The sequence below is a fragment of the Miniopterus schreibersii genome (assembly GCF_964146895.1).
Source record: "Miniopterus schreibersii genome assembly, chromosome: 19".
In the NCBI taxonomy this organism is placed as follows: Eukaryota; Metazoa; Chordata; class Mammalia; order Chiroptera; family Miniopteridae; genus Miniopterus; species Miniopterus schreibersii.
In genome coordinates, this window is record NC_138119.1 from 11,028,891 (window position 1) to 11,043,933 (window position 15,043).

At 44.8% G+C, this 15,043-nt stretch overlaps 1 protein-coding gene across 1 annotated transcript in view; it reads right to left on the minus strand.

Moving 5' to 3' along the window:
* The window catches only part of CRCT1 (cysteine rich C-terminal 1), a 148,336-nt gene extending 133,993 nt beyond the window's left edge, over positions 1-14,343 (minus strand). The window contains exon 1 of the mRNA XM_081122349.1: positions 14,128-14,343. The gene's annotated coding sequence lies outside the window, so the exon portion shown is untranslated. The remainder of the gene's footprint in view (positions 1-14,127) is intronic.
* Between the last annotated feature and the right edge of the window lie 700 nt (positions 14,344-15,043).

Here is a 15,043-nt window from a genome sequence, read left to right on the forward strand (position 1 = left end):
CCCCCTGCCCCCCAATCCCGCACGGGAGGGCCTTAATCCTTGGCGGGGCGTTGGGGGGATGCCCTGGAGTGTGTGAAGCTGTAATTTTCTGGTGAAACTAACAGTCTGATGCTCCCCAGCCCATTAGGCTCAACAATGTCTTATCCTTTCTTAACCTCTCGCTACCTGGGCTAAGGATAATACCATATATTATTTGTAGTTAATACATATTTATGGGAATGTTAAACACCCAATTCAAAATAGTGGTTACCTCTGTAGAGAAGAGAGAAAACGGGGTTGAAAGAATAAATAAGGCCAAAAGTTTTCTTAAGCAAGATGTTTATTATATCATTCCCTACACTTATTTGTAAACCTCAGACTATTTCACAAGAAAGAGGGGAACACATAGATCAATGTTAGAATGCCACCAAGGACTGACAAGCTGGTCCACTGCCATATCCGGTCCAGCGCACCCCAGTTGTTAAAATACATGTATCAGCACATCATCTGAATCCCATAACCAACTGTCTGGCTCAGAACTGAACTTCACCAAAGAGCCTTCTGAAAATTTTGGCTTTCTATAATTTTCCCAAAAGAAGGAAACATGCCCTTGCCAGATTAATATAGACACCTCTAGTTTCTGACAATGCATTTCTGATTGAAAATTAATAACCTGGCATTATGGCTTCCATCATATTTCAGTCCCTGGTAATTTAGTTACCATGAAAACAGCTTTCTTGAATCTAATCAACTCGGGGACAATGAAGCAAGTGCATATCTGAACCTACAAGAATAAACACCGAACTCTGACCCTTTTTCCAGGCAACATCTCAAACTTATTCTTTGCCTCTTCCAAATTTCAAGAGTTCAGGACCAAGAAAATTACTCTAAGTAAGAGAAACCAAAGCAAATTCAAAGAAACGCTGAGCTGTATAGCCAAGCCAAGTTTTTCATAGCGCTCCTCTTCTTACATCCCCAGAGTCCAAGGACCATAGTGTTGCAGCTAAAAGAAAGGAGTAGGCTGTTTGTGGACAGGATCTTTTAGGGTCTCAATACCTTGTCCAAGTCTGGATATCATTTTGAAGATCAAGAAACCCAATTTTTTTTTTCTGTACAATCAGATGTGATCAAGCTGTGGGAAAGAGATTCATACTAAGCAAAGCGTCTGATTTATCAACTACAAGATATGAGTTGTGGATTAAAAAGGGGGTTCTATGGAAAGTAACCTCACAGGGTGATTTGACCATAAATGCCTAGCTGAGCAGCTCACGATGAGTAGTCATGCCCCAGGCATAAAGCTTCTTTAGTAAAATGCTTAGCTTTGCTATAAGCAAGCCCTGTCCATTGTTTCTGTGGATCTAGGTTAACACACCTTTGAAATTCCCCCTTTTAGATGCTTCCTTCTAAAGCAGACCACCCTTTGAGAGAGCACATAATCTTGTTCACTATCCCATAATCCAATCCCCGCTTTGCTTTCTCCCACCTCCACGTGATCTTCCCTGCCTTCCCTCCTTAATTTCAAATGCATAAAAGAAACCACACAACTCTTATTGTCTGGAGCACTTGAAATCTTGCTCCCTGGCATATGTGGTCAGTTTGGCTCAAGTAAACTCGTAAAAATTCTCTACAGGTTTGTATGTTTCTGATGTCAATAATATGCACTGGGAACGGGAACCCCTTGTCTATCATGGGATAGTCCCTCCCACTGGATAGATTCTTTTAGAGATATCAGAGGTGGTTAGATGAGCTTGCCAGCAAAGGAGTTTTATTCTCGAAGGGCTGTGGTAATGACAGGGGCACTTATAATGTCCAAAGATTGAGCACCTGAATTAATCTGAAATATAATTATATTACTTATAAAATTGTAGAACACATATACTTATGTAAGCAGGGATTTAAGGGGTTTTTTTCCCTTAGGCTTCTTTCTTCTAGGCCTTTGCACCCTACACTCCCCTTGATCCCGGACTGAAGCAATTACAGAGGTGGCTTAGCAGCTGTGAACAATGGGTTAAGATATCCCCTTATCAAGACATTGCCTGGCCACCAAGATCAAAGGAGTGAAGATGTCACCTTATCTGACACACTGCCAGGCGACCAAGATCAAAAGAATGACTTCCAGGACTGCACGTAGCTGCATTCCATTCCTAGCCCCAGTTTGCCCCATCCCTCAAGGCCACTCCTTAAGACAGGTTTTGGATGCTCATAAGTATGTTCCCGGTTTTCTTGGTTGGCCCGCCTTTTCAATAAACACCTTATATGATTCAACCCTGCCTCCATTGAACTGGATACAGCAACAGGCAGCCCTGAGCCCCACTGGGGTTTCCCAGTAACAGTAACCTGATGATTTTAACCATTTGTCCTGAAAGGGAAAGAGTGCAAGACTAACATTTTTATTGAGTACCTTATGAGCTGGGAATATTAAATTATGTGCTTTGCATATATTATTTAATATATTATTTATTGCTTACTTTCTTCTTATAACCACCTGTGACTATAAATGTTATACTTATTTTATTGAAAAGAAAACTTAGACTCTGAAAGATGGAGTGACTTGCTTACATTAGTGGAGCCAGGTTTCATATCCAAAACTGTCTGACTCTAAAACACAAGTGTTGCTACCATAACAGTCTTCTACTCTAGTAATATTTCTCTTTAAACAACTATAGTCAAACATCTAGGACCAGAGCAGCCCCCTCATTTTGGACACTGCTGGAAACACACCAAATGACACTCAACCTCTGACTCTCCTCTTCCCGCTCTTGATTCAACAACACTTAGTGTCCTCGAAGGACACTTGAGAAACAACCTCCATTAGCAACACACTTAACAATTTCCAAGGGAGGATCCCTACTGCAGATAGGTCATCTCCTCACATTTAATTTATCTCACCACATTTAGCTTCAATTCCAGAGGGTGGCATTTCTGACCTAGTCTTCCTCAGTGCATGCCTTATTGGAAGTTCACTATGGACTAATTATAAACAACCACCACGGTCTTGCACTCTTTGAAAGACAAAGACCGTATATCCAATTCCCCTCAATAGCCAGAATTCCCTGTTTCTGCCGTGTCCCCCTGCCCACTCCTGTGCTCTCTGACTCTCACCCTATGTGCTCTGCCCTGAACAGGAAAGATCCCTGAGCAGCCCTCCCAGCTGCTGCTCTGTCCCTTATCTGCACGTCCTGGTCAGGGCATTCCAGATGTTGAAGACCTTAAGTCAGCGGGTACTCTGAGGCACATGACTATGACAAACCTGCCATGCAACATTCCCAGACTTCACGGGCAGAGAAAGAAACTTCATGTGCAAAGATATCAAGGAAATAATGTGTTCAGGACAAAGAGTACATGTCTTTGAAGCAAGTAGGGCAAAGAGTTTCAGGAACTGTGGTTGGTAAAGCAACTTGGAAGCAGGCTGTAAAGGGCTTTTAGGGGAACGTGAGGTAGGCAGAGAAGAAAAATGCCAATAAAGATAAATCTAGCCCTGGCCCGTGTGGCTCAGTTGTTGGAACATTGTCCTATACACCAAAAGGTTGGGGGTTGATCCCCGGTGAGGGTATGTACTGGAAGGCAGTCACTCTAAGTTTCCCTCTCTCTCTCTTTCACTCTGTGTGTCTCTGTCCTCCCCCCCCCCCCCCCCCGCCTTGCTCTAAAGTCAATAAGCATGTCCTCAGGTGAGGATTTATTTTTTTAAAAAAAAGATAAATCTAAGTAGGAAGAGAAATAGGGAAAAGAGATATTCCAGAAACCAAAAGAAGAGACTTCTAGTAAGAATGGACATAATAATAAAATGTATTTTATAAGGTTGCAGTAAATAAAATTGTATAGTACTTACAGAAGAGTAGATAATACAGATCAAAATAACCAAATAAATAGCCCCAAAACAGATCCTAATAGATGTATTTTTAAATTGATATGTGAAGCATCTGCTGCATAGACAATACATATAAAGCACTTTTAAAAATGTTTACTCTACAGTAATCATCCAATAAATGTTAGTGGCTATTCTTATTACTACTTATTTTTGTTGTCGTAATTACTGTTGCAAATCAATATGGCAAAGAAAGATTCTTTCAAAAAGCTTGGTGGTCAAGAGTGAAGATATAATTACCTCAGTGTTTTTAAAAGGATGACTGAGCTGCATGGAATCACCTGGGGTAATTATTTAAAAAGCAAATTCTGGGACTCCATCCCAGACCCACCGAATCAGATTTTCTAGGTGATAAAGCCCAGCAGCTTGCATTTTTAATGGTCTGAGACCCAGTGAATTTCTTTGAGAAAAATGGAATTTAGGAGAATTCACATCTGTTGCCCCCTTGGAGAAAGCAAAACTGATCCCTTGCCCAGCTACCACTGTGACTAAGCATATCAGGTCGCACAGCTGGAGAGGGGAAAAAATCTTTACGCTTGGGATAACTTAAAAATTAGGAAAAAGATTTTACCTAGAATTCGTCTTCCCAAATCAATGAAACCTTAAGCCCTTTCCTGTAAATTGCTGACTTCCTAGTGTAAAAAAACTCCCTGACTTTTGCAGTATTGACATCTACAATATAATAATCATGTGGGGGAATTTCTGCTTTACCCACATGAACATACTAACTATAAACTTGGTCACCTTGTGATTTTTTTCCCCTTTAAGTGTCTGCTGTGTCATTTGTTCAAGGACACTCAATAACTCCTGAGAGTTACAGGTATAGGAAGAAAGGCCAGAAACCCCTATGGGACGTCTCCTGGGCCCAAAATGTAATGTGTGTGAAGGGTGGGATAATTTTATAGCCTAATTTCCCTCTACATTCAATTGCTGTGGTAAAGATGGGCCTTGCTAGTAGCAGCAGCTTTTCAAGTAAAAGAAAGTAACAATACAAAATACACTGTCGGGAATATACTATGGAATATACAGTGTCAGGTCACTTATTCCCTTTTTTAGTTCACAACATTCTCTTTGGGGCAGGGATCCTTAAGCTCTCAGTGCTCAAACTGAGGTTTTCAGAAGTTAAGCCATGAAGCCAAGAACACACAGCTCATCCACGATGTAGTTTGGATATGAACTTAAGTGTGACCGACTGAAAAACGTTCTCAATCCACTGGCCCACGCTGATTTCACCAGGAACAGCCAGGCTCCACTTCATCGAGTAAAAGGAAACGGCATCATCAAAGAAAAACCAAGTTTCTGGTAGAATGAGGGTTTGCAGGGAGCATTCTAAGAAAAAATTAAGAATAGGGGCATTTTTTGACAGCAGAACAAAAAAAGAAATGAGAGAAGCATAATGTAGGAGAACTATCGGTGAAAGGTGTTAAAAAGAAACAACAGGCACAAAACGGAGTCACTTTTGTTAAGCCCCATTAAGATTTAATACCTAACCTAATTGCAGTTGCAGTCCCTCCCCGTAGTGGGATTTTAAACCAATCAGTCTGGAATTGCTGGATAAAACTCTGGTCACCACCCCCCTCCAAAGAAAGGTGGCCAATCGAGAACCAATACTTTGATTTGCTTTTGCTACTTACTTTCCCGTCCCACCCAGTTTCCGCTCACAAAAACCTTCCACTTTGTCTAACTTCTCAGACGTTGCCAGAATCATAACTCGTTCAATAAAGCCAATTAAATTTTTAAAGGTACTCAATTGAAATTTTGTTCTTTAACAGAGGAAAGCAAACAGCAGGTAGTAAATAGCTGTAAATAATCAGATTGTTGGTGGCAGGAGTGTATGTGGGGGAGGTGGGGTGGAGGGTAGAGCAGGGCAGAGAATGGAGTGACTCTCCTTGCCTTGTCTAGGTCAGGACAGTCATCATCCCTGACAGAAAGAGGTGACCTTAACCCCATCCTTTCCTTCTGGCCTCTTTGGGAAGCAACCAGGGAGACTAGGCTTGCTCCTCTTTGAGATGCTCACCCATTGCTGACAATAATCACAATGCATTATGACAGCGACCTTCACCCCATGTGCCACAAGAATTCTTACAGCATGCAGTACCTGACCATTTAGTCAGGGCCATTGACCCCTTTTCCCTTAGACTGTCAAATAAAAAAATGACAACACCAACACAACAATAGCCAGCTGATGTGAATCAAAATTATATCTATTTTTTTGTCAGACTGGCAAAAAATATGGGGTTTGGTGTGCTGCAGAATTTTACTAATTAGTTTAGTGTGCCATGACATGAAAAAGATTGAAAATCGCTGTATTATAACATCCTCGAGGCCCACAACTTCAAAAGAAGGATTATGAAATTCAGGATAGATATGAAAAAAGGCAAAAGGAGGACTGACAGACTAAAGAAACAGAGACAGGATGATGAACATATTTATTTAAAATTTCATACCCTACCAACCAGAGTTGTACTTATTATATCTTAAAGGAATGTGCACAGGTATAAAAATAATATCTAACATTCATATAAAACTCACTATATGTCAGACACTATTATATACAATCCTCTCAATTAGCCCATTAGAGAGATAATTGCATATTCCCATTTTACTGATGAGGAGAGTGAGGCACAGAGATTAAGTAATTTGCAATGGCCACTGTATCTAGCATTTGAAGCAAGTAGTTTGACTCTAAAGTTTTCGCTTAACCCAAGGCTCCACACAGGGCACTGCAACCTGCAGGTTGTCCGGGGCTGCCCACAGGCAGCAAGTCCGAGACGTCCAAGCCACGTCCACTTAGCAATCCACTCCTCCCTAGCACAACGCTGCACCCACCTGAGTGCTTTTATACTTGCTCGGGCGCCTTTCATTTGCCAAGCTGCGCGTTCAGAGGACTAGGTCCGTGCAAAGGAGAAGCATTTCTCATTCACACGAAGGCCCCATAGTGTCTAGCTGTGGTCCTACCGTAGCCACAGCACCACGGCGACCGTTTCTTTGTGAGAAGGCATTTACAAGGGTGTTTAGTACAACACTGCTTGTAATGATGACTGTGGGAAATGAATGAATAAACTGCATGATATTCTTATACTGTAATGCTAGGGAGCACTTAGAAAAAGTGAACTATTATTACATATATGTAGATTTTAAAAACGTAACTGAGTGAAAATCAAGTTATGAGTGAAAAAATCAAGGCATAGCCCTGGCTGGCGTGGCTCAGTTGGCTGAGCATCCTCCCATGCACCGAAAGGTCGCCAGTTCAATTCCTGGTCAGGGCACATGCCCAGGTTGCAGGTTTAATCCCCAGACTCGGTGTGTTAGGGGGGCAACCGATCGATGTTTCTTACATCGATGTTTCCCTCTCTCTCTCTCTCTCCCCCTTCCTCTCTCTCAAATAAAATTTTAAAAAAACACTTTTTTAAAAATTAAATTATATACAGTATACTATGTACATTTTAAAATACAACAAAATTACATTTTACACACACACACATATATTCACCAAATTCATGATGGTGCTTTCTTCTGAGAAGGGGATGAGATTAAAACTTGGACAGGAGACCTAAGTACATCTGTGATATTTTATTCATTTTCATAATACTTAAAGCCAGTATAACACAATTTAATTTTTACTATGAATTCTGGGTGGCAGATAATGAATCGAAATATAAATAAAGATTCTTTTTTAGGAGCAGGTTTAGTAGGAATCTGCAAGTAGGAGAGTTGGAAGCTCTGCTGTATGGTCAATAAGTGGAATTTCAGGGTTGATGGCTTCAGAGGTGAGCAATTAGAGGCGAGGAGGTCCGGGTGTGGCCACCTGAATTTGGCTACAGTGGAATGGAGGTGGGAACCAGCCGAGTACAAGAAATTAGGGCTCCCGGGGCGTCACCAACGTGATTGTTGAAGTTCTCTAGAATGATGACAAAAGCCAGGGTGGAAAGAGACAAGTGACAAAGTCCTCATTGCATATGGTTATAGGGCAAGGAGGTTAGTCAAGATGAAAATGACGGTGGCGAGAGGGTGGAGTGTGTGTGCTTCGGTGGAGGAGTGGCTGTGAAAGAAGCCACAGCTGCAATCACAGCACATGCTCAGCCCATCTCCAGGCCACAGCACCATGGAGGGAGCATCCGCACCCTTCACTGGAATTGCTGAAAGGTCGTGTCACTCAGGAAAAGCCTGGTTCCAGTTAGGGTGAGAAGATCGTTTCTGAGAAAATCCTACCAAAACTCTAACTTTAAAATTCAATGATCCAAAACTATGTGTTCAACAAGAGAGGAGTGGTAGGTTTTACCAACAAATAAAAAAGAACTGGGGAACTCGCAGAATGGAAATAAAGCTGCCGACAGCATCAAGGGGGACAGAACGCTGAAGGAGATTAACGTAAAGCCAAGGCCAAGCAGTCAGTAAAATATTCAGTCTTGGGAAATCAAGTTGGCACCGAATGAGTGAAATACCGAGAGAAAAGACAGAGAAATCTCAGAATATCGTAACTAGAGGTGACTGTGGTTCAGGAAAGTATCAACTCAAGGAACAAAGGGAGAGAGTGGCCCACATAAGAAGAGATGAAGTTTAGAGTCCCAAATGGACCCATATGACAGGCAAAACCAAGATTTACTGAGAGACCTAAATCCTCTTAAAGCCAGAATTAGAAAAGTGACTGAATCGGAATGAAGAGGAAAGAACAGGGCTACTTGGTACTTTCAGATGTCCTCTCATGCCATTGAGCCTCTCCAGCATTCATGTCAAGACAAGCCATGTCTGCTACTCCACAGCACTGAAGGGCCTCTCTACAAGGCTTGCAGTCACCTTGGTGACACTCAGAGAGGGAGGCACATGTCCTCTCAGCTCTGGGATGCTCACGCTTAAAGAGAGTGAACCATTCATTGATACTGGAACTGTTAAAGAGAAATGTATTTGGAGAATGTGCTACAAAGGCAATTGATTACCCTAATTAAGGCCTTACTCAGAAAATACATTTATGCCTTTCAGTAAAAATAATAATAACAACAATAATAATAATTCACCATCGCTCAGACTCAGTCTTGGGTAAGAGAAGAGCACACGCCCACACATTACATCCCCTGCTTAGGTGATCTTTTTCTATTCTGGATAAAGCAGAGTAGAAAGGAAATAAATATTCTGTTCAATAGCACTTCTTTGACACTTTAACGTCTCCCACTGGCACTCAGCCTTTTGCATTCAGGAGCAAAGAATGTTGGCATCTTCCTTCTCAGGTCCCTCACGGAGGGAAAGGCCTCACTGATACTGCATACACCTGCCCTCAGGTGTTTCTGTAGCTCGAAAATGTTTCACTTCCAAATATCTCAACATTCAGCAAAATAAAATCACTCCAGAGTGTGTACTAACCAGGATCACATCCACCTTTGCTCTGTTTGCCAGCGAGAATCCTACGTGCCTGAAATGGTGGGCCACAGGGATCCAGGGGTGAGAAGTAGCTTCTTACGGGTACTCAGTTGGTAAAGTCACCAAACCCTCCTGGCCCACCTCGCTGCCACCACCGCCACTCTGGGAATTAATGCTGAGTTGTGTTGGCTGAGGGTGGGGGAGCCACAGTGAGGAGGGAGACGATGGGAAGGTGGAGAACTTCAATGTTGCACTAACAGCTGTGCTCATAATTGGCCTGGCTGCAGATGTGGCTCCTGTCCTCCTACAAAGAAAAAACCAGGTAGGAGCAGAGTTCTTTTAGTTGTCTGGGCAGCCCCTCATAGGGTCAGCTAAGTGGTAACACCTCCAGCGTGTGTCAAAGGAATTGACATCGCATTTCACCAGAAATAATCCCGTCTGGACCCCGTACCTCCCTCCGCGGCCACTGCCATCTCCCACAGGAGCTCGGGCCTCACTCGGCAAAGTCTAACGCCCTTCAATCACACCCTCTTGTCTCAGACCAGCAGCCCCAAATGGCAAGAGAACATATGTTGTGCCAATGATCCATTGAATATTAATAGCTACTAATGGCAAGCACATTGTACGTGCTAGTACTGCTCTGAGAACTTAATCAAAATAACTCCGTGAGGCATTATTCTTACGCATGTCTCACAGATGAGAAACGGAGCCACAGAGAGGTAAAGCACCTTTCCCAAGGACACGCAGCTAGGAAGGAAGTGGCAGAACCAGGATCTGAGCCCACACTCTTAACCACTATGTGATTTTGCCCCTCAGAAGAGATCAGAACAGCTAATATGATGGCTACCGTTGAAAATATGTAATTTACAGTTTGCCAGCGGCCCTCCTAATGAGTTCTCCTTGTCCTTCATCATTCACGTCTGTTGCTTTCAGTCTAAACATCTAAAATGCAACAGGGCTATTATAAAATAAAATAATAATAATAATAATTTAAAAATTAAAAAATAAATAAAATAAACAAATAAAATGCAACAGGGTACACTGTGTTATCTTGTAGTAATAGAGTATAAAACAAGATCTCCGTGGCAGTGCAGTCCCCATGTAAAGTCCAGAAGTAGCCAGGTCCTCTGCTCATGTCTTCATCAAGGTTGGCTCCAAATGTCCGACTTTGGAGACAAGATGGATGATACCAGCACTAACAGAACTGAAGCATTCAGAAGGCAGAGCAGGCTGGGAGAAACAGATGTTTCGTTTAAGGTATTCATTCGGTCAACAAATATTCTTAGAGCGTTGAGAATCTGACACTGCGCTGGATTCTGGGGATACAACAAGGAATCAGAGTCCTGGCCCTCTGGCAGAGTTCATCTAAGGTACTCTGGATGAACTGAGGCCAATCAAGCAAACAATAAGTCACAAACAGGATGCCTGACAAAATAACCTCAAGGCACTCGGGAAGGTAGTAAATGTGAGATGCTCAAAGATAAGCAGATGGATATACAGGTCCCAGGGACCTGTCATTATGCCTTCTTGCCACCTTCTAGGGAACTTCCATGTTTAAGAATAATTTATGATGCTGTAATGCAACCTTCTTGACCTGGTGCTCCAGCCCTGCTCCAGTTCTCCCTTCCATCAGTCTTCTTCCCAGCACCACTCCCAAACACACCCTCTCCGTTCTATTTAGGCTAATCTCTCGTTGCGCCACAACACGTCAAGTTCACCCCCACCCTGTCCTCTCCCCTGCACCTAGTCATTCCAGCCGTCCTTCAAGACCAGGCTCCAGTTCCTCCTTCCATTCTTTGCCACATTCTTAGCCATCGCAGGCTACCAAACCACAATTAATGACCTGAAAATACAGCCTTCTGTTCTTCACCGATGTTGCACAAGGGCTACAACCCAGGACTTGAACACAGGGCACCACAATCTCCTCCCAGCAAGTGTGGGCGGGAAGGGAAGGGGACTCAGAGGCTGAGAGAACTGACCCAGGCTTGGAGAGGCTGCTTGAGGGAACCAAGCACAATGTCTGAGGAGCACAGTTTCCAAATAGGAGGACACGAAGTCCCCAATCAAGAGGCCGGGTCTCGACTACTGTGGAGGGGGTTTGAGACCTTGCCCCCTGGCGTAATGTTGTCAGTTTGGCTCAAATAAACTCATTAAAAAAAATTTTTTTTAAACACAAAAAACTGTGAATACAGGTGGCAAGAAGACAATTCTAGAGGGGAACTAAGGATCCAGGTGGGGTACCTAACCGAAGCCTAGGAGTAGAGAGCAAACATAGACTGGTCAACAGAGGGCAGAGGGAGTGGAGACATGACCTAGGGGTAACCAGGGGCACCATCAACTGGCAGCAAAAGGAACCTAGGGGGAAATTCATGAACCTACAAACCAAGGATGGGTGGCCAAGTTTGAGAACTTGGCTGAATTCTAAGCTGCAGGTAGAGGTCATCAGTGAACTTGTTTGGAGGAATGCAGGGAAAGTGGATGAAGGAGAAGACATACAGGCCAAAAATGTTTATGAACAGCTTATTCGTCCCTTAGGTGCAGGGGCTGTGCCTCATTTCTATCTTCTACAGCACTTAGCCAAATAAACACTTTATTGATTATATAAAAAAACATCACAGGCAGTTTTGGTGTTACCCAATGGGAAAAGATGCGGAGATAACGTGAGTCACCACTTAAGCTTGCATGCATTATGCAGGCTTACAAGAAGGCTCCATCACCTCGCAAACAGAGTGGTAATATGATCTAGTGAATAAATATGAGGCTAGAGATGAGAGGTGAAGCCACACCAACTTCGCCAGGAACCTCCTACAGGACCTTAAATACGTCATTTCACTTCTCTGAGTCTCGATTACCACATCGATAAAAGCGTAAATGCAACTGCTCCAAATTTTTCATAGTATCTAGAACACTCTTCCCCCGGATCTCTGCGCGGCTAACTTCATTCCTTCTTCACCTTTGCTCAGGTCTTCCCTTCCTAATAAGGCCTGTCCTAGCCACCTCGTTCAATACTGCAGCAGGCCCATCCCAGCAACCCCATCCCCACACACTCTGGTTTACGCTCTTCATTTTCTTAACACTTCTAACATACTATATAATGTATTATCTTCATTGTTGCCTGCCAGAATGTAAGCTCTATGAGGGCAAGAATCTTTGTCTGTCCTAGTTCACTGACACATATTAAGTCTCTGAATAGCACCTGGAACAAAGCTGGCATCTAACATTTGTTGAATGAATATATGAATGAATCGAATAAAAGTCAAAATCTTGTAAAAGAAAAAGGCTAGAATAATAAATCATTAATATTATCCCTGAGGCCAAGGTCTCCTGCCCAGCCCTTCTAGTGTCCCTAGATCCCTGATACCTGGAACCACAGTGTCCGGGGCAGGTGTTCAGGAAGCCCTTACATTACGAAGCCCAGCAGGGCAAACACATCCGCGGGGCTCTGGCGCCACCTGCTGGCCACTCGGCTTAGTAGCTAACAAAGCAGTTAAACTGACAGGAATTTTCAGGGGTGAATGGAGTTACAGGGATTTTGGCCAGTGCGGACCATCAAGCTATACGAACATTAAAACAGGAGGAAGGCGGCTAGACTGGAAACCAAAAGTTTCCAGAAGTTCTTGAAAGAGTTAAAACCTTCTCTGAAGGCCCATATGTCCATCCCAGTGTCCCAGTGTCCTCCAGAACTCACTTTCCACTAAAATAATAGTAAGAACATGCACGTACTGAGCTCTTACCTGTCAGGCACTTTTTTAAGCACTTTCATGTATTTTTTCATTTAATTCCCACATCAATCTGTGGTAGGCAGTTAGATATGAGCAGAGCAAGGATGGTGGGCCAGATACAGAGATGACCGGGCAGGAAGCCCTGGTGCCTAGCAAAAGACAATTGTAGAACCAGCTGCAGTGGATAATGACTCCCTGCCCTGGTGCTGATCAATCAATCCCAGGAGATCTAGACCCTGAAGGGACACACCTAGAAAGCTGCTGAATAATCTATTGTGATCTACCCCTGGGACCGCCCCTAAAATATCCACCCTTAACATGCTTAGGACCAAGGACCCAGCGCCCCTCCCTCCTGGGCACATTTCCCTTCCCCCTCCCCTGCCCTAGGCACCTTGTTATTACCTTCCTCACTCCAAGCCCCAAGGGCCCTTCCTTTACCTCTATAACTTGTTTCCTCAGCCCACTTCTTCTATGAATTACTTCTTCCACCCCTGTGATTTTATAAATAAGTGTCTTATAGTTTGAATCTAGCTGGACTCAAGCACCAGGGTTGCTGAACCCAGGTCCAGTCTGACCCCACAGGTCTGACACCTGGTGCGGTTCCCACCGCCTACAACACATCCAGCCATGCAGGTACCATCGCGCCCCTTTTATAGACAAAAGTTTCCTTTTAGAATAAATGTTTTCATATAAGTAAAGCAGTGAAACCATTTAAATTAAAATATTAGTAAGAGAAATCAAGCCGTGGTGTGTCCACGATGCTTGGGGGCACAACCATGCCGCGGGGTACCGACCAATCAAGCCAGGCGCAACCTCGGTCCTGGGCTCTGGATCATGGCCCACGACCCTCTGATCAGTTCAGAGCGAGCGCCACGCTCCACCACGAGGCCACCACCGAGGGGCGCTTCTGAGCCCGATGCTACCAACAGCCCTCCTAGGCTGAGCGGGCCGGTGCCGGGGGCCGTTGCCCCCTCTCCCCGGCTCGGGGCCCAGGGCTGCGCGCCCGCCCCTCCCGAGCGCGCCAGGCCCGAGGCGGAGCCTCTGCTCTCTCCAGACGCGCTGCCCCGCGTGGCGCCAGCGGCTGCGACGGCGACAGACCTGCGGCCCCGGCACCGCACGGCGCCCGCACCTCCGCCGGGGCGGCCTCCGCCGTGAGCACGAGCACCCTCGGTCCCGGCTGCACGGCCCGCCCAGTCCCCGCCTTACCTGGGGTCCGGCCTGGACACAGCGGGGGCCTCGGCGCCGCGCGACCGCGCTCGGGGTCTCCAAGGCCTGGCCTGTGGGTGCCCTCGGCAGCCGCTCCCGGGCCCAGCGCCGCGGAGGGCGCCCCTTGGTGGGGTGCGGCCCAGGGCTCCGCGCTCCATCTCGTGCCGGCGGGGGGGCCCTGAAAGATACAGCCCGTGTCTCCGTCTCCCACCCCCGACCCCCAAAGGAGGGCTTCCGGGGCAGGCGGGCAACTGCGCCCCCTGGTGGCTAGTCTGGGCCTCGGGCACCTGCAAGTTGGTTTTAGGCGCTACCGTACCCTTTAAAAATGTTAATTATTCTTATGTATGTTAGAAAAAAATCACACCTAGGACAACAACCCCCTTTAATCTCGAATATTTACTATAAGTCTAAGTTTTTTTTAAGTGAGTAGTTATCATTGGTTTAAAGAAAATATTAAATAAATAATACACAGATCTTGAAAAAAATCGTGAAATGGTATTCAAATGACTAATATAATGGACAACTACCACCCTCACAAGGGCAATTACGGGGACAGGTGGTTGTGATGGTTCGTTGGACGTGTCAACTTTCGAGGTGTTTTTGGATGAGATTAACGTTTAAATCAGTGGGCTATGAGTGAGGCAGATTATCCTCCATAATGTGAGTGGGTCGCATCCAATCAGCTGAAGGTCTGAAGAGAATAAAAAGCCCCACTGCCTTGAGGGAGAGGAAATTCAAGCAGGCTGCCTTTTGGCTTTACCTGCACCGTGGCTCTGCTGGGTGTCCAGCCTGCTGGTCCACACTGCAGGATTTTGGACTTACCAGCCTCCATAATCATGTGAGCCGATCCAGTGTAATATTATAACACACATCCTATCGGTTCTTTTTCTTTGGAGAACCCTGACTAATAAATCTC